This window comes from Macaca nemestrina, chromosome 2 (genome assembly GCF_043159975.1).
Source record: "Macaca nemestrina isolate mMacNem1 chromosome 2, mMacNem.hap1, whole genome shotgun sequence".
NCBI classification, from domain to species: domain Eukaryota; kingdom Metazoa; phylum Chordata; class Mammalia; order Primates; family Cercopithecidae; genus Macaca; species Macaca nemestrina.
The window spans coordinates 50,949,621-50,975,666 of record NC_092126.1 but is presented as its reverse complement, the minus strand read 5'-3'; the positions used below and the strand labels follow the sequence as shown (position 1 = coordinate 50,975,666).

General features: G+C 34.4%; 2 long non-coding RNA genes across 14 annotated transcripts in view; one reads left to right on the top strand and one right to left on the bottom strand.

Moving 5' to 3' along the window:
• The window catches only part of LOC139361892 (uncharacterized), a 123,718-nt gene that overhangs the window by 5,863 nt on the left and 91,809 nt on the right, over positions 1–26,046 (bottom strand). The window lies entirely within an intron of this gene.
• LOC105470039 (uncharacterized) overlaps positions 1–26,046 on the top strand; it is a 223,466-nt gene that overhangs the window by 133,670 nt on the left and 63,750 nt on the right. Inside the window, exon 10 of one of the 13 annotated variants that reach the window (XR_011619787.1) lies at positions 2,101–2,655. The exons of the other annotated variants lie outside the window; for them this stretch is intronic. This is a non-coding gene — a long non-coding RNA (uncharacterized lncRNA). Of the gene's footprint in view, positions 1–2,100; positions 2,656–26,046 lie in introns of those variants that run through there. 13 annotated transcript variants of the gene reach the window in all.

Genomic DNA, 26,046 nt, shown 5'->3' with positions numbered 1-26,046 from the left:
AGCTCTTTCTTCTGTCTTCCTATTCTATGTCCAATGCTATACATATGGCTTCCCAAAGGAAGCCATTTTTCGTCTTTTCACTGAAGTTGCTCTTATTTTAGATCTCTCTATTGTGCTATCTAATATATCTATAGACTTATATCTGTATTTTCTTTCTAAATATGTGTTATAGAGCACACAATGTTGTGTGCTCAACATTGTATTCGATATAATTATCAGAAGTAAATAAAAGAAGGATTCCTGTTCCCAGAAGCTCAGTTTTGCTGGTAAATCTTAACTCATGTATTATTCATCTCTTCTCTGAAGGCTTCTCTGACTTCCACCTCCCCAACAAGTCAGACTCTTAGGCAACTGTCACCAAGGTCTCAATGTATCACGGATTTAGCTTTTTTTTTTTTGTATAAAGTATATTTTATTAATTTACCTGCACTACGTTGTAAGCCATTTAAGTTCAGGGAATTTGTCATTCATGTCTCAATTCTTAATTTATAAGAGCAACTCAATAAGTAATTTTCTTAATGAGCAAATGAATGCAAAACTTTGGAAATGTCTACGGAACTCTCTGAGCTATTTAAATTGTATTGTATCAGGATTTTAGTTTTTGATTATGTATACCTTTGATTTTTCTATTTGACTTTTGCTTTTAAAGATAATTTAAAATATACCTAAATGTAATTAGAAAATCATTTCCTTTGAACTTTACCAGTTATTTATTGGAAGTGAACACTTTAATATGTATAGACAAGACAAAATAGAAATCAAGGCCATTGTTCTTGAGAAGCCTATATTCTAATACGGGAGACAACAGTTCTTCATATTTCTATTATAGATTTATTAAAATTTTGTTTATTAAATTTTGAGGAGTACCTACTATATGTCTGACACTATGCTGGATATTCTGGATTTTTAAAGAGTAAAATATGGTTCCCAAGTTAACAATTTTGTTTTACAAATAAAGAACTAATGTTGTTTGCTCATATCTACAGCAAAAAAAAAAAAGAAAAAGAAAAAAGAAATCCAATTATAGAATCATTAACTGTGCTTTGTGAAAACTTCTGTTGTTATACATTTATTTTAATGAAGGCTTCTACCTAGATCAAAAGTGTTAACATGGCTTTTAATATGGTTTGGCTGTGTCCCTGCCCAAAATCTCATCTTGAATTGTCATCCCCATTATCCCCATGTGTCAAGGGTGGCACCAGGTGGAGGTAATTGGATCGGGGTTGCGGGTAGTTTTCCCATGCTGTTCTTATGATAGTGAGTGAGTCTCAGGAGATCTGATGGTTTTATAAGTGTCTGGCATTTTCCCTGCTTGCACTCACTCCATCCAGCTGTCCTATGAAGAAGGTACCTATTTTTCCTTTGCCTTCTGCCACGATTGTAAGCTTCCTGAGGCCTCCCCAGCCATGCTGAATTGTGAGTCAATTAAACCTCTTTCCTTTGTAAATTACCCAGTCTTGGGTATTTCTTCATAGTGTGACAATGGACTAATACAGCTTCCTTATGAGAAATGTTAGACTTGTGAAATACTAACAACTTGCCTTTATCCAACTCATATATTAAAAGAGGACTTCTTATTTAAACAATTAACTTTGGGCCAGGTGTGGTAGCTCACACCTGTAATCCCAGCACTTTGGGAGGCTGAGGTGGGCAGATCACAAGGTCAGAAGTTCGATACCAGCCTGGCCAACATGATGAAACCCTGTCTCTACTAAAAATAAAAAAATTAGTTGGGCATGGTGGCAGGCGCCTGTAGTCCCAGCTGCTCAGGAGGCTGAGTGAGGCAGGAGAATTGCTTGAACCCAGAAGCAGAGGTTGCAGTGAGCCAAGATAATGCTACTTCACTCCAGCATGGGCGGCAGAGCAAGACTCCATCTCAAAAAAAAAAAAAAAAAAAAAAAAAAAAAAAAAAAAAAAATTGACTTCAATAATGGAAGTGTAAAAACAAATGATGGAGACAGTAATTATAAAATATTTCGTTACGTGAGAATGGTGGCAGAATATGTCACCCCCAAATGTGCCACTTTGCCGTAAGAATTTTTTTGAGCTAAAGGCACTTGAAAAATAGCATATACTAACATTCTGCCCTTTATGTCCCAGGAGAAAAGAAACACTCTTATCACCAAAGACAGGAGAAATCTACCATGTAAAAGATGGTCTACTGTTCCAGGAGGTACCTCTCTGTACCGTCTTGTCACCAGAGATGGGAGATTGAGGCTGAGAAAAATTTATACAAACAAACCTTGTTAAAATAACTCTTACCTTTCTTCAGTCTCCTCATTCATTTCAGTTACTTTTTCACAATTGGTACTCTTTGTTCAACCTAGCATAGAAGCATTTAGTTTTTGCTGTTTCTTCGGGTCTTTACTTTTCAGTGGGGATTCCCACGTACAGGTAAAAATCGATATGCTTTTCTCTTGGTAATCTATTTTAGTTAGTTTAATTTTCGGGGCCAGACAGAGACCCTAAAAGGGTAGACGTAAAGTTTTGTTTCTTTGCCATATGCATAGTGAAAACCAAAGTAATAGTGAAAACAAACCATTAGCTATATTATATATTAGCTATATTACATAGCTAATAGATACATTTAGAGGTGTGAAAGCATAGCAAGTTTGGAGAAATGCATTGCATTGACATACATTCTTGAGTCTTGCCATTGTATAAGATGTTGTGTTTTTTTCTTTTCTATTTTCTTTTTCTTTCTTTTTTTTTTTTTTCTTATTTTTCTGCTGCCCAGGCTGGAGTGCAGTTGCATGATCATGGCTCATTGTAGCCTTGAACTTCCTGGCTCAAGTAATCCTCCCACTTCAGCCTCCTGTGTAGCTGAGGCTACAGGCATGCACCACCACATCTGGCTGAATTTTTTTTTTTTTTTTTAGAGATGGGATCTCACTGTTTTTCCCTGGCTGGTCTTAAACTCCTGGGCTCAAGTGATCCTCCTGCCTTGGCCTCCCAATGTGCTGGGATTATAGGCATGAGCCACTCTGCCTGACCAAGATATGTTGTTATGTAGCATTTTCATTAAATATGCTGGCACTCATTTGCTTTTAGGTTAGAAAACAACCAACCAAAAAGCCTTAGTTTGGAAGAAAATCTATATTATGTTATGGCATGTATGGCTACAAAACACATTGAAATTTTGTGCCAGAATATTTTTGTTCATAGTTGTAGATACATTAAGAAAAATGGGAGATGTGTCTTAGTAATTTTAACATAAATTATTGCAAAAATAAATGGCGATTCATATAGTGAAATAATAGCAGTGTTTGTGTGTATGTGTGTGTGTGTGTGTGTGTTTGATAAATAGGATGTGGCAAGTACAAAAATGTAAAAGGTTAATATTTCAAACAACAGTGCATAAATTTGATATTCTGCTTTTATTTCTTTAAAAGTGAAGTTTTATTTCAATACATGAACAATTTTAAAAAAATGAGTTTATGTAAAGACCCAAGTAGTTCATCTTATGAGGAAATATTACTAAGGCAAATTTCTCAATTTTTAAGTTTCCAGTATTAAAAACATAGTGAACATGGTGGTAGTTATAGTTCTGTTTTTACTGTTGTAAATGCAGTATAACTTGGAGTACCTCTGGTTAAATGACAAAGTTAAAATGATATTCAATATTTCCTGTGGATTCATGTTAATTTGTGGTTTTAATTTGTTGCCATTCACAGCAGAACAATTTCCTCACCAGGTTTCCTCATTGAAAATAATTCTCAATTTTCCAGAGCTCCTACCACACAATCTTTAGAAGTAGAGAAGCAAAATTTGATTTTCAATAAAAAGACTGATTACATCCTTGTATAATGTCCATTATCTCTAAGAAAAAAAAAAAAGAACAAAAACAGAAAAAAAAACCTGTAACTTATAATACTATGGATTCAAATTACCTCATCGCTCTTAGTTGCAATTATCTACAATGAAATATCTAGATATTTTCCTCATTACCAAGAGAAGAGAGAGCTCATCTAATATTTGTTTTCTTGGCCACAGATTAGTTCCTAGAAACTAACTTTGTTAGATAAACAAAATGAAGAACAAAACAAGTATATATAAAAGAAAAACTTTTCAAAACGATGGAGCCAAAGATATTGCCTTTTCTCACTCCTAGAATCTGTCCAAAATGAATAAAAAATAAGGAACTGGGGGAGTAAAATAGCAATCAGCAATGCAATAGAGAATAGTAGCAACTATTTCCTGTTAAACTTCAAAACGCTTTTTCTAGTCATACCAAGTTTAACATGACTCTTGGAACTGATACTCAACTTCTCAAGACATCGGAACACTGTTGTGAGAAATTAGTGGGGGGAAATTCCCTCAAATCTCAATAAATTCTTTGATTAGAAGACCTCATAAAAAAGACAGAAGCTCCTTCTGCTCCTCCAGGTAAATAGGATCTCATTCTAGTGCTAGAGTTGGAAGACAGAGAATCTGACCATGTCTCATTGTTTCCTTGAAGTTGTTAATTTTTTGATCTACTCCTCTTGTGGAAGGAAAACAAATAAACAAACAAGTAATACTTTTTGCTATACATTGCCTTCACACATTGCTGTATATCAGTTTCCTTAGATTTGCTGTCAATCTTAATGGTAAAGATGAAGAGAAAAGAGGCAAACGAGTAAAATCACAGACGTGTATCTGTGCCAGCCACATTATCTCCAGAGCCCTCAAAGTTAACTACCTTTGTAGAAAATGATGCATAACAACATTGGGCCATTGACTTCACTTCACAGCTGCTGTTAGAGTGGCTGAACTGCTTCAGGATAGTAGACAGAGAGTGAACAGAGACCAGAAACTGGACTACCACTTTTGCTTGTTAGTAATCTTCATGAATGGGATTAATGCCCTTATAAAAGAGGCCTGAGTAAGACCCCTTGCGTCTTCCAACTGTGAGAACACAGGAAGAAGGTGCCATTTATAAATCAGAAAGTGGGCACTCATCAGACACCAAATCTGCTGGTGCCTTGGTCTTGAATTTCCCAGCCTCCAGAACTGTTAGAAATAATTTTTTGTTGTTTATAGGCCAAACAGTTTATGACATTTTGTTGTAGCAGCCTGAATGGACTAAGACAGAAAGTTGGTACTGAGAAGTGGGAGTGTTATTATAACAAATATCTAAAAATGTGGACACAGCTTACGATCTGGGTAATTGGCAGAGGTTGGAATAGTTGAGGTGAATGCTAGAAAAAGTCTACATTGTTATGAATAAAACATAAGGAATGATTGTGGTGAGGGCTCAGAAGGAGACCAGTACAGTTATAGAGATAGCCTCAATCTTTTTAGAAAATACCTAAGTGGTTATGAACAGAAGAATGCTGGCAAAAGTATGATTTGTAAAGGCCTTTCTGACAAGCTCTCAAATGGAAATGAGAAAAATGTTATTGGACAATGAAAGAGAGGACATCCTTGTTATAATGTGACAAAGAACTTGGAAGAGTCATGTTCATGTTCTAGTGTTTTTTTGGAAAGTAGAACCTGTGAGTGATGCAAGTGGGTATTTGGCTGAGTAAATATCTAAGCAAAGTGTTGAAGGTGCAGCTTGGTCCCTCTTAACTGCCTATATAGTTAAAAGTGAGGTGAGAGAAGTTATTTAAAGACAGAATTGTTAGTCAAAACAGAACCAAACCTTAAAAATTTAGAAAATTTTCAGCCTTTCTGCATTGGAAAAAAAAAATGAGACAGGCTGTTTGTGAGAGAACAAGGATTTGGCCAAATGATAAGAGATTACTATGGATTGTATGATGGACCATCTCAACTGGAGCCAGGCACTATTCACCAAGATGATAGGGAGTTTATTTAGCCATCTAAACATCAGCCAAGACCCATTGTCAAAGAAAATCGAAGAATGATCCCCAAGACATTTCAGGGATCATCTAGCCTGCTCCCACAGTCAGAGGCCTAGAGTGCTAAGGTCTGGGGTGAGAAAAATTTCAAAGAAGTAGCTGCCATTGCCCAATGATAGTGCATATCAAGGACTCTGCTGTTCTTACTCCATTGCTTTGTGTTTTGCTGTCCCAGGTGCAGCTCTGGCAAACACTAGTAAAGTGTGCATTGTGCCCAGCAAAGCTATGGTGGCATAGTTACCTCCACCTAGGATGCTTTCAAAGGATGCTTTGGAGAGCCACAAGGTCTAGGCAGAAAACTGCAACAGAGATCCTCCATCAAGGCAATGCCCAACAGAGCCTTAGGGGCAGTGCCTCGTTTGTGACCCTTGACTGGTGGAACCACCTGTGTGGCATGTGAATTCCACTGTGGAGAGCCCCAAGCACTCCAACCCATGAGACTACAATATGGGCTGTGTCCAGCAAATTTATGAAAGCAGGACCACCTAGAGCCAACCTTTGCCAGGCAAAGATTCAGGAGCAGAATCTCAGTCCTAGTGTGTCCAGAAGGCAAGATCTCTGGCCCAGTAGATCTGGAGGGCAGAATACTGAGCCAAAGAAGATTATTCCAAAGCCTTAATATTTAATGTTGTATGCTGTGTTACATTTTGGACTTGATTGGGGACCTGTCCTTCCTTTCTCCTTTCCTATCTCCCATTCGGAATGGGAATGTCCATCTTATGGTAGTTCCATCACTGTATTTTAGAAGCACATAGTAAGTTTGATTTCACAGGTTCATGACTAGAGAGCAATTTGCCTCAGAATGAATGACAGATTGAGTCTTACTGAGACTCAATCTCTATATGTCCTTTGTAAAATGCATGTTCTGCAAGATGTGCCTTGAAAATCAGCAGTTATCAGTTTTGTTGTGTCACCTATGGTAAAATAACATATACCCTGACTCAGTTTTCCAAAATATGGTTTGGGTAATAGTTCCATACTGTTTGTTAGCGTTGTACAAAACTTCTAAAGAAAAATGGGAAATTGATATACAGTGTTATGTACATGTTGGGTGTAATTTTTCCGAAAGAAGACATTCCGAAATCTCATAGAATTTGGTGTGACTGTGGAGGAATGTAAAATAATCATTTGAAACTACCTTTTACAACAGTGGACCAATAGCAGAAAAGGGGAGAAACACCAATTGAAAGCCTTGTGTGGCAAACCTTTTGTTCTATCAAATGTGTTGCCAAAATGGGTGCCTTAATCCAGTGCAGGAAAGTCATCTGAAATTGGAGTGGACTTTCCAATAGTCATGAAGTCTTTTCTTCACCCTTTTATAGGCTGGGTGGACCCCTGTTGCAAAAGTTTCAGCAAATATAGGGAAAAGGCAAACAGAGACAAAATTACCCCATTCCCACAATGGTAAATGACTTTCCACCAATTTCTTAATTAATGTTATTAACTGTATGAGTCTACATCATATTTAAAATTAGTAGTGACTTTCCTCTAAAAAAACCTCAAGCTTAAGAAAAATAACAAATAACAAAGAAAAATAACAAATAAAACCTTGGACATCACCTATCACACAAGAAAATGAGATGAAATTAAATGATATTAAATTATAATGATTTATGTATTATATGATTACATACTAGAAAACCAAACTGCTAGAATTAAAATTAGTCAATAAACTTCCAAAAATAAACAAAAACAATAATTCCCTTGAAAATGAATAATAATCACTTTTAAAATACAATTAAAGATATAATCCAAAGCATATAAACTTACCAAGAACTATGCAAAGCATACATAAAAACAAAATACCCAAAATACTGGTGATCATAAAAAATGGTAAGTAAATAGAGAAATATCACATGGTCTTGGCTAGAAATATTTTGTTGACAATTTTTTCCCAATTAGGCTGTGTATTTTGTATAACAGCAATCAAAATTACAAAGGGTTTTTAATAGAAAAATTTATAAAATAGATCCTGAAAAATAAGTGGACAAAAATATCCAGTCAAATTCTGAAAAGAATGTGCAGTGAAGGGGACTAAACTTATCAAATATAAAAGTGTCATTTAAACTAGATTGATTGAAACTATAGTGAGAATCCAAGAATAGACAGAACAATTAAAAAGAACAAAGTCTCTACAAATTAGCAGAAGAATTACATATCTGACAAGAGTAGCTTTTTAAATCACTGAGCAAGGTTCTGGTTATACCAGAAAAAAAAAAAAAAGAAAAAAAAAGTGACAGGCAATTGGATACATATTTGAGAACCAAAATAAAGAAAACAAAGCTCTTATGCCTTATATAAGCATAAATTCCAAATATATTAACGATGTAATATAAATACTAGAAAATATAATAGATTGATATTTTTATAATTTTGATATTCAAAAGCCCTCTAAGCACATATCAATGGTAGAATACACAGAGTAAAATATTGATATACTTGAGTAAGTACAAATTAACACATTGTGTTTGCCAAATACACTATAAAATATTAGAAAATTATGCTGGAAATATGTATTTATGAAACAGCTATTCTAATGATGTTGTTAGTTACAAAACAACAGAAAATTAGTGGTTAACATTAGCCTAAAGGTTGTTTTGGGAGTTGCTCACAGAACCAACAGGAAGGCTTAAGAAGCAAGTTTAATCAGAAGCAAGATGGAACAAGTACAGTGAAGGCACTCTACCAAAATGGCATATTTTCACTAAGAGGTCATGGGGAAGCTTTAGGGCTTGTTACCTTACCACAGCGATCTCAAATTATCTCTAAAAGAATCTCTGTATTGAATTACCTCCTCCAGATTCAATATCCCCAGTGGAAGCATCTGATTGGCCATCCCAAGGACATCTCACTCCAATATACTTGCTATACTAGGTTGGAGAGAGAAAATGGCATGTCTTATTTGGCTTCCTGAGTGGGAGGCAGCGTGGAATTCTCTCGTATTAGAAAGAGTATTTATTTGTTGGGCAGCCTGAACAATTATTCTCTGCTAAGAAGTTTATATTTCTTTTCATTTGAAAATTTGTAAATCAAATAAGGAAAAAATAACCAAATGGGGGGGGGGGGAGCAAACAGCACAAAAATGCAATGTAGAAGTAGGAATACAATGACTAATAAGCTTATCACATGTCTAGCTTTTCCAGTAATCAAATAGTGCAAATTATTGAAACAATTAAAATAAGAAAAATAATCGATTAGCCAAAAGCATAAAAGTTTTGAAATATCCAGTGAAGTTAGTGAAGATAAGAGGAAGTGGATACTTTGATAGAATGTTGGTGGAAATATAAGTTGATTGAATCATCTCGACTATATTTGTACCAGTACATTAGCTTCATAAAAGCTGCCATTCTTTTCTGTTTTGATTATTGCCATATTCGAAAGGACTACAATAGTGCCTGAGAAACATTGCAAATTCTTAATAAATGCTTGTCCAATAAATTAATTTCAACATTTAAAATCTAATAGTCTTTTGCCATATAATTCCACTCCTAAAAGTTTACCCAAAGGGTGTAAACATGTGTCTTAGTCTGTTTTGTGCTGTTGTAACAGACTGTCACAAACTGGGTAGTTTATTTAAAAAAAAAATATTTCTCACAGTTCTGGAGGCTGGGAAGTGTAAGATCAAGATGCTGGCAGGTTCAACTGGTGAGAGTTGCATTCTCCAGATGGAAGAAACATTGTATCCTCACTAGTGGAATATGGAAGGGCAAGCTACCAAACACTCTGCAAAGATCCTTTAAAAGGGTCTTAATCCCATTCATGAGGGACCAACCCTCATGACCTAATCATCTCTTACAGACTCTACCTCTTAATACTTTCACATTGGCAACACTTGATTTTGGAGGGAATATATTCAAACCCATAGTAACAAGTATGCAAAATAGAAATCAAATATATACAGATCTTACTTTGTCTATTAAAGTGTGAAAAAAACAATTTGAATGTTCAACGATCAGTTATTGGTTAAATATATTATGGTCTCTACAAGTAGTGAAATGTTATAGAGTTTTGAAAATATATATCTTTGTTTGTTAACATGAAATAATGTCCATGACACATTACTGAGTGCAAGAAAACCAGTTTGCAAATGTTATCCCATTAGATCTGATTTTTATTTTTTCAAAAGGAATTTACTGTAGGTGCATACTTATCTAGACAAAGCCTGCTAATTATATACATCAAAATAGTAACAGTGGAAAGTCCTCTACCCCTTTTTTCTTTTCCCCTCCTGAATAATTCAGTTCAAAACCCATTAGGCAGGGTGTCTATAAAGGTAAGGAAATGACACTAGACAGTAGTTGCAGTCCCTCCACAATCCTCACTTCCAAAACAAACAAAACAAAACAAAACAACATTCTTGACCAGGACTTCTTATTTTCCATGCTTATTTATCCTGGTTCCCTGATCCTCAAAATTTTTGCGATGTATAATCCAATGATTGTTCTGCCTGATATCTCTGCCTCTCCCAAATAGTCTTCTTTCCTTTCTTATCAGCTTAAATTCCATCACTTTCTAGCATACACCCTCAGCTTCCTCTACTGTCGCTTTCTTAGCAATCATTCTCTCTTCTTGGGAAATACTAGCAAAAAGCAATCCTTACGTTAGGTAAGTTATGTCAGGTAATGTTAACAGCTATGGAGAAAAATAAAGTGTGGATGTAATTTTATATAGCATTTATTGCGGCACTATTCACAATAGCAAAGACTTGGAACCAATCCAAATGTCCATCAATAATAGATTGGATAAAGAAAATGTGGCACATAGACACCATGGAATACTATGCAGCCATAAAAAAGAATGAGTTCATGTCCTTTTCAGGGACATGGATGAAGCTGGAAACCATCATTCTCAGCAAGCTATCACATGAACAGTAAACCAAGCACCACATCTTCTCACTTAAAAGTGGGAGTTGAACAATGAGAACACATGGACATAGAGAGGGGAACATCACATACTGGGGTCTGTTGGAGGGTTGGGGGTTGGGGGAGGGAAACATTAGGAGAAATACCTAATGTAGATGGCAGGTTGATGGGTGCAGCAAACCACCATGGCACTTGTATACCTATGTAACAAAACTGCACGTTCTGCACATGTACCCTAGAACTTAAAGTATAATAGTAATAATAATAATAATAATAAAAGAAGAACAGTACTGTGGCTAGAGCAGGATACGGTTGTCGGGGGTGGGGAGTGAAGCAATAGTAAAAGATGATCTCAGAGAATTACAGGTGGCCAGACATGTAGGGCCTTAAGTTACTACCTAAAATCCTAACCTCTCTTAACATTTTGACATATTTTCTTCTAGTTTTGTTTCTTATCTAAATGTTTTATATATTTGAGATTATATCACCCATCTTATTTTCTTGCACTGAGCCTTTTATAACATTACCCCTTCAGCATTTTTTCCAATAGCACAACACTTCCAACATATTTTAAATTATTGAATAATATATTATGATATATATATATATGCAATATCATTACTATGTACTGGTTATTGAAATTATTTACAGGCAGAAAGAAGATAAGGAGTAACAGTCTAATGATTCTGCTACTCAGCCTCAGGCCTCTTTATTTTGACTATCTCCTGACTCTGTAGAACAGTTCTTGCTTCATTTGCAAGACTATGTACACCTTCCCTATTTGTTTTCTTTCTTCCTTTTTTAAGAAAAATCTAGCCCATTACAGCACCCATATCTTGATAAGGTTTTTGTTTTCTTGTTTCTGGGGCTAAAACCTCTGCAGTTCTTGGATACAGTTTCTATAAAAATAAATCACTCATTTCTGTAGACTTATTTCTTAGACAAAGATGTTATATTTTGGACTTGTTATATATTAATACAATATTCAACAAGTCTATGATAAAAAGTATATTACCACATAGCCAACTTTCAATTTTTCTATTATGAAATGCCAATATGATGTTTCGAGTAAAACAAGAAAGATGTATGGTTTTCATAACTTACAAATAATTTAACTCACCTAAACAATGGGAGAAATATGCTATATTGAGGACCTTATTAGTTCATTATGATTCAAGAATTTTTAAAACAATGCCTGGGTCCTTTGCACCACACAGCTGGAATATGGCTGGAGGTGCTCTGAATCGCGGGGAATCCAGAAAGAGAAGTATAGAATAAAGATTGATAGGGAATACACCAAGCAGATGTTTTATTTCTTCCTTTTGGGGATAATTCACAATATGGTCTGTGGAAGGTGGAGAGAGAACAGGTAACTGGGATGACCCTGAAGCAGCTGGGAAACTCCATGTCTTTAGCACAAAGCTCTGTCAATAACAACACTGGCTTTAAGTTATAAAGACCCTGCTAGGTCAGCATCTCCTCCTGCACTGCCTATTGCATCAGGATTTAGTAACGTAACTTGGATCTTCATCCCAAAAGTGATCAAAAGATCTGCATCATCATATCAGCCTTTACTAAGTATTAGCTGCATATAGGATGTGATGCTGAAAAGCTTCTTTCTGGTTCCTAAGAATCTTGGTGCTTTAGTGAGAGAAACTAGTTACAGCTACTTGGTTTTAAAAATGGCCATGGATATTAGTAATGTAGTGACCATTACTTAAACAGCATAACAAAGGGAGCTGAATTTTCTCTGACCATAACCTGCCTCCTGCTATCTTTGTTGTGTTTGTATGTATGTGTGTGTGAGGGGGATATTTGAAAAACACAATACTGTGAATATATAGTCTGTTCACTTCAAACTTTAATTCAGAAAATGAAACTTCAAGAAGAAACATTTGAAACCCAGATAAATGCCATTTTGTCTTTCAAGCTTATGGAAAACTTTCCTCCCTAAATCTTCCCCAATGCATCCAGATTATGGCTTCCGGTGGAGCCTCCTAATCACACAGTAGGGAAGATACATTAATGGAAGTCAGAGTAGGGTATTGAATGGACTAATGGAAGCTTTTTAAGAATTCCAAGTACTCTTCATATTAGAACCTTTGTCATAAAGGTGACAATATTAACAATAATAATCCTCTCTAACAAAAGACTAATATCAGGTCTGGCTCCATAAGAGCCACTGGTTCCCCTGTGCTCTGTCCGAGGATGCCCTGATTTCCATTTCTAGTCCTGAGTACATAGTGTTCAATTTAATAACCTAAATTTTCACGAGTAAAACAGATCTTCAGAATGAATTCAGTAATTAGCTTCCCCGTTAGGGGGCTCATTTAATTTCAAAGCTAATGCTATCCACGTTTCCTTTTCTAATTAATCCAAATATAGAAATGCTATAGTAACCAGACAACATGTTCTTTGAAGAGCTGAAGCTATGATATTGTCATGACATCAGCAGACTTTCATTAGTGATATGATTTTAGAACACACTTTAAAACAAATGGTATCTTTTCTTGTCTCTTTTCTTGACTTACTGGTTTTGTTTTGTGATCTTGCAATGTTTGAAATATATGCAACCTCTTCCAGTCTGATTTCTTAAGAAGTTTTTACCTATTTATAAACAAGATAAATGTTTTCATAAGATTCAGAATAGAAGAATAGAGATTGAGATTATTTTGAGATCAATGTCCTTGAGAAATTGAAGGCAGCTATGGAAAGTTTCCTTGAGAAGTATTAGAAAGGAGTATATAACTACCTGGAAGCATGAAGAATCAGATTCCATTTGATTAGAGGATTTGGCGTATGTGAAATTATATAATGCTAGAATCCTACCTTTGGTTATTTCTAGGAATATTTATAGATACTTATAATTTGTATATTTTTGTGTTATATGTAGATGCACATATATGTGTACATATATATCCATATTTGAAGCTCTATTTATTCTTCCCTTAAAAATATCATTAAATGGAATATGACATTGGCCCGTTTCCTATCCAGTCATAAGGAGGATTATTTAAACGTGGTTAACTCTGCATAAGTCACATTTTTCAAATTACATTGCCAAGGTTTTTCTGCATGAAGGATGAAATTAGAGATTTACCAATAGGTAAACATATTAATATAAATATACAATGATATGTTATATTATATATGTTCATACTTATGTAGGATGCAGAATGAAATAAATAAATAATAAGCTGAAGGAGAGTCAAAGTTGTTCTAATCATTTATTTGGAGGTCAATCTGGCAGTTTTATCTAGAAAAAGTCTAATCAGTTCACAGAAACAATAGGCTTGAGACAACCCCAAGAAAAGTGTAAGAACTACCTGATCAAAAGGATCACAAACAGAGAAAAATGAAAAGAAGCAATCAGTGAGAGATCCAAGGCCTACTGCCATCACAATTACTGTTGAGAACAATGAGATAAATTGGATCCTCCCTGAGTGGTTGGAATTATGATTAGGACGGCTTTCTAAGAATGATTTTTAAATGGTCTGGAAGAGGTTTTCAAGTGAGAATGAGACATTAACAATTTTTAAAACCTTCAAGAAAAATGGTCAAGCTGTAAGAATGTTTGACCTCTGCTTCCTGGAACCAAAGCAAAGACAGACTGTTTCATAAGAATAGAGCACCACCTTGTGTTAGTAAGTTATTACACCTCCTAGGGACACCTAAGGGAGGCTCTTTCAGTCGTATTAAGTGAGAACCTGTCAGTAACGCTCTTGAGTACAACAGGCAAGTGTCATAGCTTCTTACCGTTTTAAGCTCTAAGCCTTATGTAGTGTCTGTGTTTGTGTTCCTAGGAAGATAGAGAAAATGATGTGGAGAGGTGATGAGTCAGACAAAACAAAAATTTTTTTTTGGATTTTTTAGTATGAATGCTTTTATCTCAGGAAAGAATTTATAAACAAACTTTATAGCACTGATACTACATTGTTTTTGCATTTAACACATCATATTCATTGTTTCTTAACATGAACTAGGTTAAGTATCAAATCTCAATGAAGCAATTTTGAATTTAAAATAATTTAGAAGTACATTATTTCTGGAGTCTTCAACAAATAATTGTTAAGGAACAATGAAAGATCTAAAAAATCTTAAGATGAAAGTAAACTCGCCTTAAATTTTTCTAGTAAAGACACAACATTTATAAAGTAAGAGGACACATTAGTCGAAGAGCACTAAAAGCCTTCACTTTCCTATAATTGCTGCACTAAAAAATTTATTTTTTACATAAAGAGAAATTTAAAGCCATGCAACAAATGTAAATATCTTGCTCGTTCTTCAAAATTAAACTAAAATCTTAACGAACAGTCTTCTGTGGTCACCAGTGTTCTTGTGGCACTTGATTTGTAAAATTAAAACTGTTTTGTATTAAAATGGTTTTTGCTCATGTCTCATCTCCTCCAGCATATCTTCAGCTCTTTGGCTATAGTGTACTGCCCTCAATCTTTTTTGTGGCCCTAAACTATCTAGAAGAGTTATTGTCCTATAAAACTTTCTGAGATGATAGAAATGTTTTCTGGACTATCCAATATGGTAATCACTGGTCACATGTGGCTATAGAGCAATTGAAATGTGGCTAGTGTGACTGAGGGACAAATTTTAATTTTAATTTTTTTTTTTTTTTTTTTTGGAGACAGAGTCTTTCTCTGTTACCCAGGCGGGAGTGTGGTGGTGCTATCTTGACTGCCAGGCTGCAGATCCATGGCAACCTCTGCCTCCCATGCTCAAGTTCAAGTGATTCTCATCTTTCAGCTTCCTGGGTAGCTGGAACTACAGACATGCGCCACCACGTCTGGCTAATTTTTGTATTTTTAATAGAGACAGGATTTCCCCACGTTGGCCAGACTTGTCTTGAACTCATAGCCTCAAGTGATCCGACTGCCTTGGCCTCACAAAGTGGTGGGATTACAAGTGTGAGCCACTGTGCTCAGTGTGATTTTTAAATATTAATATAAATTTAAATTTAAATAGTTTCATGTGTCTAGTGGCTACTGTATGGACAAGATGGACCTAAAAAAACCTTAGAAAAATATATATTCAATGAATAAATGTCACATCATTAGAACATTATGTGTTAAATTATTTCTACCTTTTTGTTGTAGGAAATAATTACAATTCTCAGCTTCATGTTTTGTGTCTTACCTCAAATAAAGCTTGAGAACTTTGTAACTCATTCATATGAGAATTTTTTATAACCTAAATTATTGAGATAATTTTACTTCCTATACTCACCTTCTGTCCTTTATTCTCATATAATTTTTTAAAGTTTTGCCTCTTAATTCTGCATAAATTCTGAAAAGCAATAAATTTAATTATCTGAACAACATAGGAGAGTTTTTAAGTATATATGTAAGTGAACTTGAAATCTATGTGAGTAGATTTAAATTTCAGCACGATCTTGTTCAAATGTCAAAAGTAAAGTCACAGAGGAACCCCTTATCTCATTAAATCCTTCTCTCCCTCCATCCTGGCCAATGGCTTAGAATAATATGACATCCTGAAAAGCTTTTCTGGATGGTACCATGCAAGCGTATAGGCATATAGAAATATTTTGCATTCAACTCCCAAATTATTTTCATGTAATTTACTCATAAAATATTATATCTATATTATAAGTCAGTCACTTTGCCAAGTACTGAGGCAGATGCACAGGCAAACTCTCTATATAATACATCCTTAAGGTTTTCAGTTTTGGGGCCAGGAAGCAGTTAGTTTTAACAGTTATTAATATATATTGAACACTTAATTCTTTCAAGATCTCTGTGGTGGTATCGTTAACCTCATTTTATAAATGATAAAAATAAGCCTTGGAGAGGTTAAGTAACTTCTTTAAAGTAGTACTGTAAAGTTGGCAAATGAAAAAGCCAGAATTTGAATTTAGCTCCTATTACTTGCAAGTCAGACGATGATAACCATCATTTTATTAAATTTTTAATAAATATTTATTTTAAATAAACCATTATGAATGTGTTAAGAGTTTGGTGGATAATGTTACTAGAACTCAGTGAGTATGTTTCTCATGATTCAAGTATATCAAGTATATACTTCTTTGATTATCAGAGATGTGGATTCAGACATAAAGGAGGGAGAATTTTGTCTCATAACCAGATAAACACTTATTTATCAAGTAATATGTAATTTGAGCTAGACACAAAACAGATCCCCTAATTATGTAGTTGAGTTTTAGTTGCTGTGCATGCATTTCTGATCATGTATTTTTATTCATCTACAGGATTCTCTGAATCACTATTTGAATAAGATATCCTACAAACTTCATTAGATGGTGTTTTGTGTTTAATTCTGAAATATGAAATGGGAAACACATTTGTATTATCCCAGCAGCATGGGGATAGGAGGGCATATCACGCTATTACTTGAAATATGGATGTTTAATATTTTATTTAATATGAAACACATATTTCTTACCTTTTAAAACTTAGAAAATTCTGCATTTTTAAAAATGCACTTTTTCCCTTTAGTTTTTTTCTAAATGTGTAAATATAAAGTTTTGTTATCTTTTTTTTGAGTTGTAGAGATGGTGACCTTGCTTTGTAGAAAAAAACCCATTATTTTCAAGCATATGTAGCCTACATTTCTGAGGCTAAATGTGAGAATTTGATAATAGATTCAGTATAGCTTTATGCCAAAATAGCTAATCTTTATTGTTTTGAACCTATTTCTTCTAGGTTTCTTTCTTTCTTTTCTTTTCTTTTTTTTTTCTTTTTCTTTTTTTTTTTTTTTTTTTTTTTTTTTTTTTTTTTTTTTTTGAGACAGAGTCTTGCTCTATTGCTCAGGCTGGAGTGCAGTGGCATGATCTCAGCTCACTGTGACCTCGGCTCCCAGGTTCAAGCACTTCTCCTGCTTCAACCTCCTGAGTAGCTGGGATTACAGGCATGTGCCACCACGCCAGGCTTATTTTTTTATTTTTTTATTTGTTTTTATTTTTAGTAGAGATGGGGTTTCACTATATTGGTCAGTCTGGTCTCGAACTCCTGACCTTGTGATCTGCCTGCCTGGGCCTCCCAAAGTGCTGGAATTACAGGCATGAGCTACTGCACCCAGCCCTCTATGTTTCTTATGTAAATACTTTTCTTCTTTCTGAATGTCTCAAATTAAATTTTAGGAAATATTAAAATTTTTGGTAAAATATTTCTACCTTATTCACATTATTTTATTTCTCTTTTTTAATTATTTGACAAAGCTGGATTTCAGTGATAACCAGTTATGCTTATGATGAAGCATCTTTGTACTACATCCAGAACATTAATTAGTTTTTCAATTATTTCTTTTAACTTATTGGCAATCATGTATCTCATTCATCAATTGGTAAGTTCTTGTTTTTGAACATTTTCAGTATGTCCAGCACTGTAGCAAGGAACACAGAAAAGAGAGATACGGTGTATGTCCTCATAGGACTGCAATTTTGCTTGAGTGACAGAATTAACAAATGTCCTCAATATTATTAGATAAAATAAAGATAAAAATAACATTATGTCAACAAATGAAAGAGAAATTAAAACAAAACAAGGTTAGTATGGGTTCAGTATTCTCTTCACCATATTCTTGAGACAGTATTGATTATTTCATTTCATTCTGCAGACGAGGAAACTAGATTTTAGGGAGGCCCGGGAGCTTTTCACCTGGGAATTTAACTCCAAAGCTTATCTTTTTTCTGTTGTGTCACCATTTTAGAGAAAGCTGGAGGTAGTACTCATGCTGGGCTTCCTAAAACATGTTGGGTTAAGGGCAGGGTTAAGCGATAGAAGCCCAGTGTGTGAATGAACATGGCAGATGAGAATGCTCGTCTGATGAACCGGGGGTTGTGTTTTGTAGATTAAGATGAGTAGGGCTGTGGGCTGAAAACAGATATTGGAAGTCATGCACATTAAATAGCTGATTCTTTTTGTAATAGATTTTGGATCAGGGCAGTTGCATATTTAAATGGCATTTTAGAAAAGCAAAGATGGATGAGTGTGAATAGTTGCAATCAGGAAAGCAACTTATCTGAAAGAAATTGTAGAGAAAATGTTGCCTGGACACAGGCTTAGAACAAGAAGCCTCTTCCTATTCTTCTAAACTTTGAGCTTATGTATTAACCCTTTTTAGACATCGCCCACTTTCTCCTCAGCCGACTCAATATGCCTTCCATAACTCCTATTTCCAACAATATTGCTCTGCGATAGAATAATTTGCAAGAGACTATTGACTTATTTATTATAGGTCTTCTCCACTAGAATTTAAGTGACATGAAGAAAGAAAATGTATCTTGTTCATCCCAGTATTCCTTGAACCTTGAATATATCCAAGCACATGGAAGGTGTTCTAGGAGTGTGCTTTTGAATTTTTATAGGCTTTTCTTTAAATCATTATAAAATCATTCAAGTTTAATTTGTGGTCACGGTAGAAATGGAAATAGATATTATGCAATGTGCAACAAAGGTGCTCACGGGAAAAATTAATACTGGACTGTAACTAAATTTAAAATGATGGTGGCCTATTTCCAATTACGCAGAAGGTGATTAGTTTGCGAATTGTCCACAGACCTCCTGCTTCTCTTTCATCTAACTGCTGCCAACTTTTGGCTAATTTTATGCTCATTAACACTTCCTCTAGAGCATGGACAAGGCAAGGGTGTGACCTTTGAGTCTGTCCATTTTGCTGCTGATTAACAAATTTTGGGATGATTTGGTGGAATAGAGATTGAAACTATTGGCAAAGATGAATATTTTATATTATTATGTATAGGTTTTGTTTATTGATGGTATTATTCCTCATTTATGCATGACCTATTGGAAAGATAAATGTGTAATGTGAATATAGTATACATAATGTTCTCTTTGATCATGAACATTTGCTGACACATCCATACATATGGATTATAATAAAAATAGAACTTGAAATCCAAAGGTTAAATTGAAACAGTTGTCATGCCAGAGTTTTTCAATATAATGGTGTGTATCTTTTATATCTCCTAATGTTCAAGGAGTTAGACAACCTATATAATTTCATAAATAAATATTTGTTTTAGTTAGAAGAGCCATGCATATTTTAGGGAAAGTCACACAGCATATTTAATGACTTAGTTTGGCCACAACCCATTTATAGTTAATAAATATGTCAAGTTCTGTGATGAATTACAATGAATTGCAAAATAATATAGAAATAAAAATATCAATAGATTGATTAGAAGTCATAGTTTTAGACGTGAAGAAACAACATTAAAACAAAAATGAATTACAAATATAAAAATGTGTTAAAGCTGAGAATCAGTCAAGGACAAAATATTTGACAATGTAGAAAATTTACTGCAGGACTCATGGGATTTAAAATATGCCTAATATGCATACTATAAAGAAATGCAGTAAAAAAGCCTAACTGTATAGACATACTCAATTGTTTGACAAAATATCTCCCCTATATGGTACAAATTATTATTCTGTGATTCTGGGTTTAGTTGGAATTTGCTGCTAAAAGAATCCATTATTTTAATTAGCACCAATGTTTATATGATAAATAGAGGTCGAGGATCGTATAAGTACAGAGACCAAACTGGATCTTTTACCTTTACCTTTGGGAAAAGCACAGACGCAAATTAAAATATAATAAATCATAGTATTTACTACTTTTGAAAAATTAAACTCAAATGAATTTAGGCTCAAAATTTTGTATAGATGTACAGCAAAATAATACAGACAAAAATAAAGCGTATGGCTTAGCTGAATGGAGAAAGTTATAGAATATTTGTTTATATGTTTTATTGCCTTTGCTGAGCATCATTTGAATTAACTTTACATATGCACTAATAAGTACAATTAAATCATTTATCCATGTTGTATTTATAGTGTATATTTCTGAGTATAACTCAAATATACTTGTCTCAAGCTATGCTCTCTTTTACTCAATGTGTTTTCTAGAATTAACTGCAGTTGGTGAACTTCTCATTCATTATATCATATGGCCTTTTCAAAGTTTACATAAAACAAAGTGAGGTGTAAATAAATGTATATATAAATAAATGTATATACAAACAAATAGGCTTACTAATGTTGCAATTCTTAATTTTAAGTGCATCAATGCTACTATATGTGCTACTGTATTTCTACCAGCTGCTTGCCAGTATATTATCGCCATAAATTCTATTTATATGAAAAACTCTTAGGGAGGAGACAAGTTCCTTTAGCACAATGTTATTTATTTTAGGAATACCTTTTGGCCATTTAAAAATCTGTCAGAGAAGTATAGATATGCCAATGACTTATTGATCCCCTTTCTATTTTTCATTTTGTGCTAATTATTCACAGAGAGTTATAAACAGGACTGGTGTTTTACTGCTATCTACCAGTACTGGTTGTTTATGGATGGCATGTGTTCTGACGAGTCCATGCCAAACACATACTAGCTGTTACATATTTTGAATATTATCCTAGCTGTAAATATAATTTTACTGCATCATGCATGTGAAAACAAGAATTTTGTCAGTTAGAAAGCAAACAATTTAAAAAAAAATTAGTTCAGTTTTAATCAGTGGCAGACTGGATTAAGAAAATGTGGCACATATACACCATGGAATACTATGCAGCCATAAAAAAGGATGAGTTTGTGTCCTTTGTAGGGACATGGATGCAGCTGGAAACCATCATTCTTAGCAAACTATCACAAGAACAGAAAACCAAACATCGCATGTTCTCACTCATAGGTGGGAACTGAACAATGAGATCACTTGGACTTGGGAAGGGGAACATCACACACCGGGGCCTATCATGGGGAGGGGGGAGTGGGGAGGGATTGCATTGGGAGTTATACCTGATGTAAATGACGAGTTGATGGGTGCTGATGAGTTGATGGGTGCAGCACAGCAACATGGCACAAGTATACATATGTAACAAACCTGCACGTTATGCACATGTACCCTAGAACTTAAAGTATAATAAAAAAAAAAAGAAGAAAATAAGCCATGTTTACATGTTTAACTATGTGACAAATCTGCACATCCTGCGCACGTACCCCTGAACTTAAAATAAAAGTTGGAAAGTTTTAAAAGCCATGTTGTTTATATTTTCTTAGAAGTTCACTTTATAAATGCATGATAATCACAATAAGGCAGTATTGTGATTGGCAGAAAGGCACCAACAGATGCTTTCGAACGACATACAATTTTTTAAATAATATAAGACGCAGATATCTTTGCAGAGATAAGTAGAACAGTTGATAGCTCAGCATGCTCCCAGAGGGAGGAACTGCCTTATAGGCCTCAAAGGTTCTCACAAGCACAGTCAGCTGTTCATGAAGCCACCTGTGTGGAATGAGGAAGCTGTCATGTGCTGGAAGTGCTCCTTGTTCCACTTTTTCAGAATGTTATGTCCTCCTGAGAGATCCTCCCAGTGCATAGGGATGCTGGCAACATGCTTGCCTGCCACCAGGTACAGGAGCCAAGCAACCTTAGCACGTTTCTCAGTCATTTCTTTATCATTGTGTGAAACTGAGATCAATTCTTCAAGAGCTGCCCTCAACTTGCCCAGGCCTCAAGTCTCTGAAATTTTCCTGGATTTAGATAAGATTTTTTTATCACTTAGCTTGGAATATCTATTTTGATGGTGTAAATTGCTTTAGGTAGTATTATCATTTTAACAATATTAATTCCTCCAATCTATGAACATGGAATATCTTTTCTTTTTTTTGTATGCCCTCTTCAATTTCTGTCATCAGTGTTTCATAGTTTTCCTCTGATAGACCTTTCACTTCTTTGGTTAAATGAATTCTGCTTTCTTGATTTATTTTTCAGTTTGTTCTCTTTTTATATATAAATATTACTGATTTTCATATATTAATTTCATATACCGCAACTTTACTGAATGCATGTATCGTAATAGTATGTTGAACAAAAGCAATGAAGTTTGGCATCCTTGTCTTGTTCCAGACCTTAGAGGAAATGTCTTCAGTTTTTCCCTATTCAGTACAATGTTAGCTGTGGGTTTGTCATATATGGCCTTTATTATTTTGAGTTATGTTCCTTTTATACCCAAGTTTTTTGAGAGTTTTTATTATGAAGGGATGTTAAATGTTATCAAATGCTTTTTTTGGCATCTATTTAGTCATAATTTTTGTTCTTAGTTTTGTTAATGTGCTACACTAATTTGTGTATGTTGAACATCCTTGCCTTCCTGGGATGAATCCCACTTGATCATGATGAATACTCTTTTTAATGTGTTGTTGAATTTGATTTGCTAGTATTTTGTTAAAGATTTCTCTTGCATCCATGTTCATTTATGATATCAGCCTATAGTTTCCTATTTTTGTTTTGTCTTTGTCTCACTTTGGTATCAGGGTAATGCTGGCCTTGTACAATGAGTTTGAAAGTATTTCCATTTCTTCTCCTTCTCTCTCTCTTTTTTTTTTTTTAAAGAAGGGTCTCGCTCTGTCACCCAGGCTGGAGTGCATTGGCGCGATCTTGGCTCATGACACCTCTGCCTCCTGGGTTCAAGCGATTCTCCTGCCTCAGCCTCCCTAGTAGCTAGGATTACAAGCGCCCACCACCATGCCTGGCTAATTTTTGTATTTTTAGTAGAAACAGGGTTTCACCAAGTTGGCCAGGCTGGTCTTGAACTCCTGGCCTCAGGTGATCCACCCACCTCGGCCTCCCAAAGTGCTGAGATTACAGGCAGGAGCCACCGCACCTGGCCCATTTCTTCAATTTTTAAAAAGAGTTTGAGTACAATTGGTATCAGCTCTTTAAATGTTTGGTAGAATTTGTCTGTGAAACCATTAAGTGCCGGATTTTTCTTCGATAGAAGGTGTTTTATTATAGTTTCAATCTTGTTACTTATTAATTTGTTGAGGTTTTCTTTTTCTTTAAGATTCAATCTTGGTTGTATGTGTTCACAAATTTATCCATTTCAACTAGGTTTTTCAATTAGTTGCATATAGTTGTTCATCATAGTCTCCCGTGATTCTTTGTATTTTTGTGGTCTCGGTTGTTATATCCTTTTTCATTTCTGATTTTATTTACTTAAATTGTCTCTTCTTTTCTCTTCATTAGTTTATCTAATGGTTTGTGGATTTTATTTAACTCTTCAATAAAACAACTTTTTATTTAGTTGACCCTCTGTCTGTAGTTTTTGTTGTTGTTGTTTTTTGTTTTGTTTTTGTCTTGATTTCATTGATTTCTGGTCTGATCTTTATGTCTTCTTTTTCCCTGCTAATTTGGGGTTTGGTTTGTTCTTGCTTTTCTAGTTTCTTGAGATATGTTGTTAGGATAATTTGATGTTTTTCTATGTTTTTGATGTAGGCATTTATTGCTATAAACTTCCCTCTTAGTACTGTTTTTGCTGTATTCCACAGATTTTGGTAAGTTTTTTCTCCATTTTCATTTGTTTCAGTAAATTTTTAAATTCCCTCGTTAAATTTCTTCATTGACCCGTTGATCACTCGCATGTTGTTTAATTTTCATGTGTTTGTCAAGTTTTTGAGGTTTCTTTTGTTACGGATTTCTAGTTTTATTTCATTGTGGTCAGAAAAGATACTTAATATGATTGCTACTTTTTTGAATTTGTTCAGACTTTTTTTGTGGCCTAAGAGATTATCTGGAGATAATCCTGGAGAATCCTTCTTTCATGTGCTGATGAAGAAAATGTGAATTCTGTAGCAGTTGGGTGAAATGTTTTGTAAATGTCAGTAAGGTCTATCAGGTCTAGTGTGTAGTTAAACTCCAACGTTTCTTTGTTGTTTTTCTGTCTGGATGATCTGTCCATTACTGCAAGTGGGGTGTTAAAGTCCCCTACTATTATAGCATTGCTATCTCCCCCTTTAGATCTACTAATGTCTGCTTTATATACTTGGGAGCTCCAGTGTTGGGTGCATAGATATTTATAATTATTATATTTTCTTGCTGAATTGACTACCCCTATATAGTGACCTCCTTTGTGTCTTTTTACAGTTTTTGCTATATAGTTCATTTTATCTGATACAAGTATAGCTACTCCTGCTCTTTTTTGGTTTCCAGTTGCATGAAATATCTTTTTCCGCTCCTTCACTTTCAGTTTATGTGTATCTTTATAGGCAAAGTGGGGACCTGCTTTTAAAGATGAATTCAAGGTCATCTGTCTCCTTTGAGTTTTTTTTTAATTACAAATGGTCAAATAAACAAGAGGTAATGAAAAGATTGCTAATTATTCCCTCCTCTTCTGTTAGCCCCAATTTCCACCCCTCAAATTTAACTAACCCTAATATAATCTTTCCATATCCTTTTTATACAAACTTCATTCTTACATATTTTACCTCTCTCTCTCTCTCTCTCTCTCTCTCTCTCTCTCTCTCCTCTCTCTTTGTCTCTCTCTTTCTCTTGCTCTGGTTAAACAGATACAGGATTCCAGTAGAAAAACTAGTGTGAAGCTGGCTTTTTAATTTAACATATCATGGATGCCCTTGTCAGTCAATATACAGAGCTCTTTCTTTCATATAACCACATAATATTTCATAGTGTAGACATCCTGGAAGCTATTTCACCATTCTCCTATAAGTGGACATAATGACTTTTGTCATTGTTATTTTCCAATATTTGTGATGCTCAAGGAAAGCTCTGATAAGCACCTGCCTCCATGTATCTTTACATACTGGCAGCACTTTTATTTCTGTATAGTAGATTTCCACAAGTGATACTTCTAGGTCAATTAATGTGTATATGTCTTGCTTTCATTTATGATGCTAGATTATTTATAAAAAGGTTTTAAGAATTTATACCCCATACCAGTTATACTCACTAATAGTAGTTATTACAATTCTTTTAATTTTTGTTAATTCAATGGTTCTTTGTACTTTGTGTTGTTTAAATCTGTTTTGTTCCTGACTACTAGTGAGGTTGAGTATCTTATTTCATGCTTATTGTCCATGTGTATTTCTTCTTCTGTAGATTGTTTCCTTATCAGTATGTAAGCATTTAATAACTTATAGATATTAAACTTTTATAATTTGTGTTGCAGATATTTTTATTTATGGTGTTTGTTGTGATATGCAGTTTAATTCTTATGTAGTTATATATTTATCTTTTCTATGATCATTTTTCATTATTTGAGATTCATTTTATTGAGTTTCATTGTTTGCTTTAAGAAGATTCTCTTTACTCTAAGATCAAATTATTTCCTAGTATTTTTCTAACTTGTTTTCTGAGATTTAGAACTTTATTCTACTTGGAGTTATTTTCATAGTTTCTGGTAGAGGTTCTAACTTTTAAATTTTATATTAATATACAAAGATATCAGATTTGAAATAGAATACCATCTATGTTATTTGGTGTTTTTCTAAACATTCTTTTCTGTTTGGAGATCTTTGAATCTATTCCA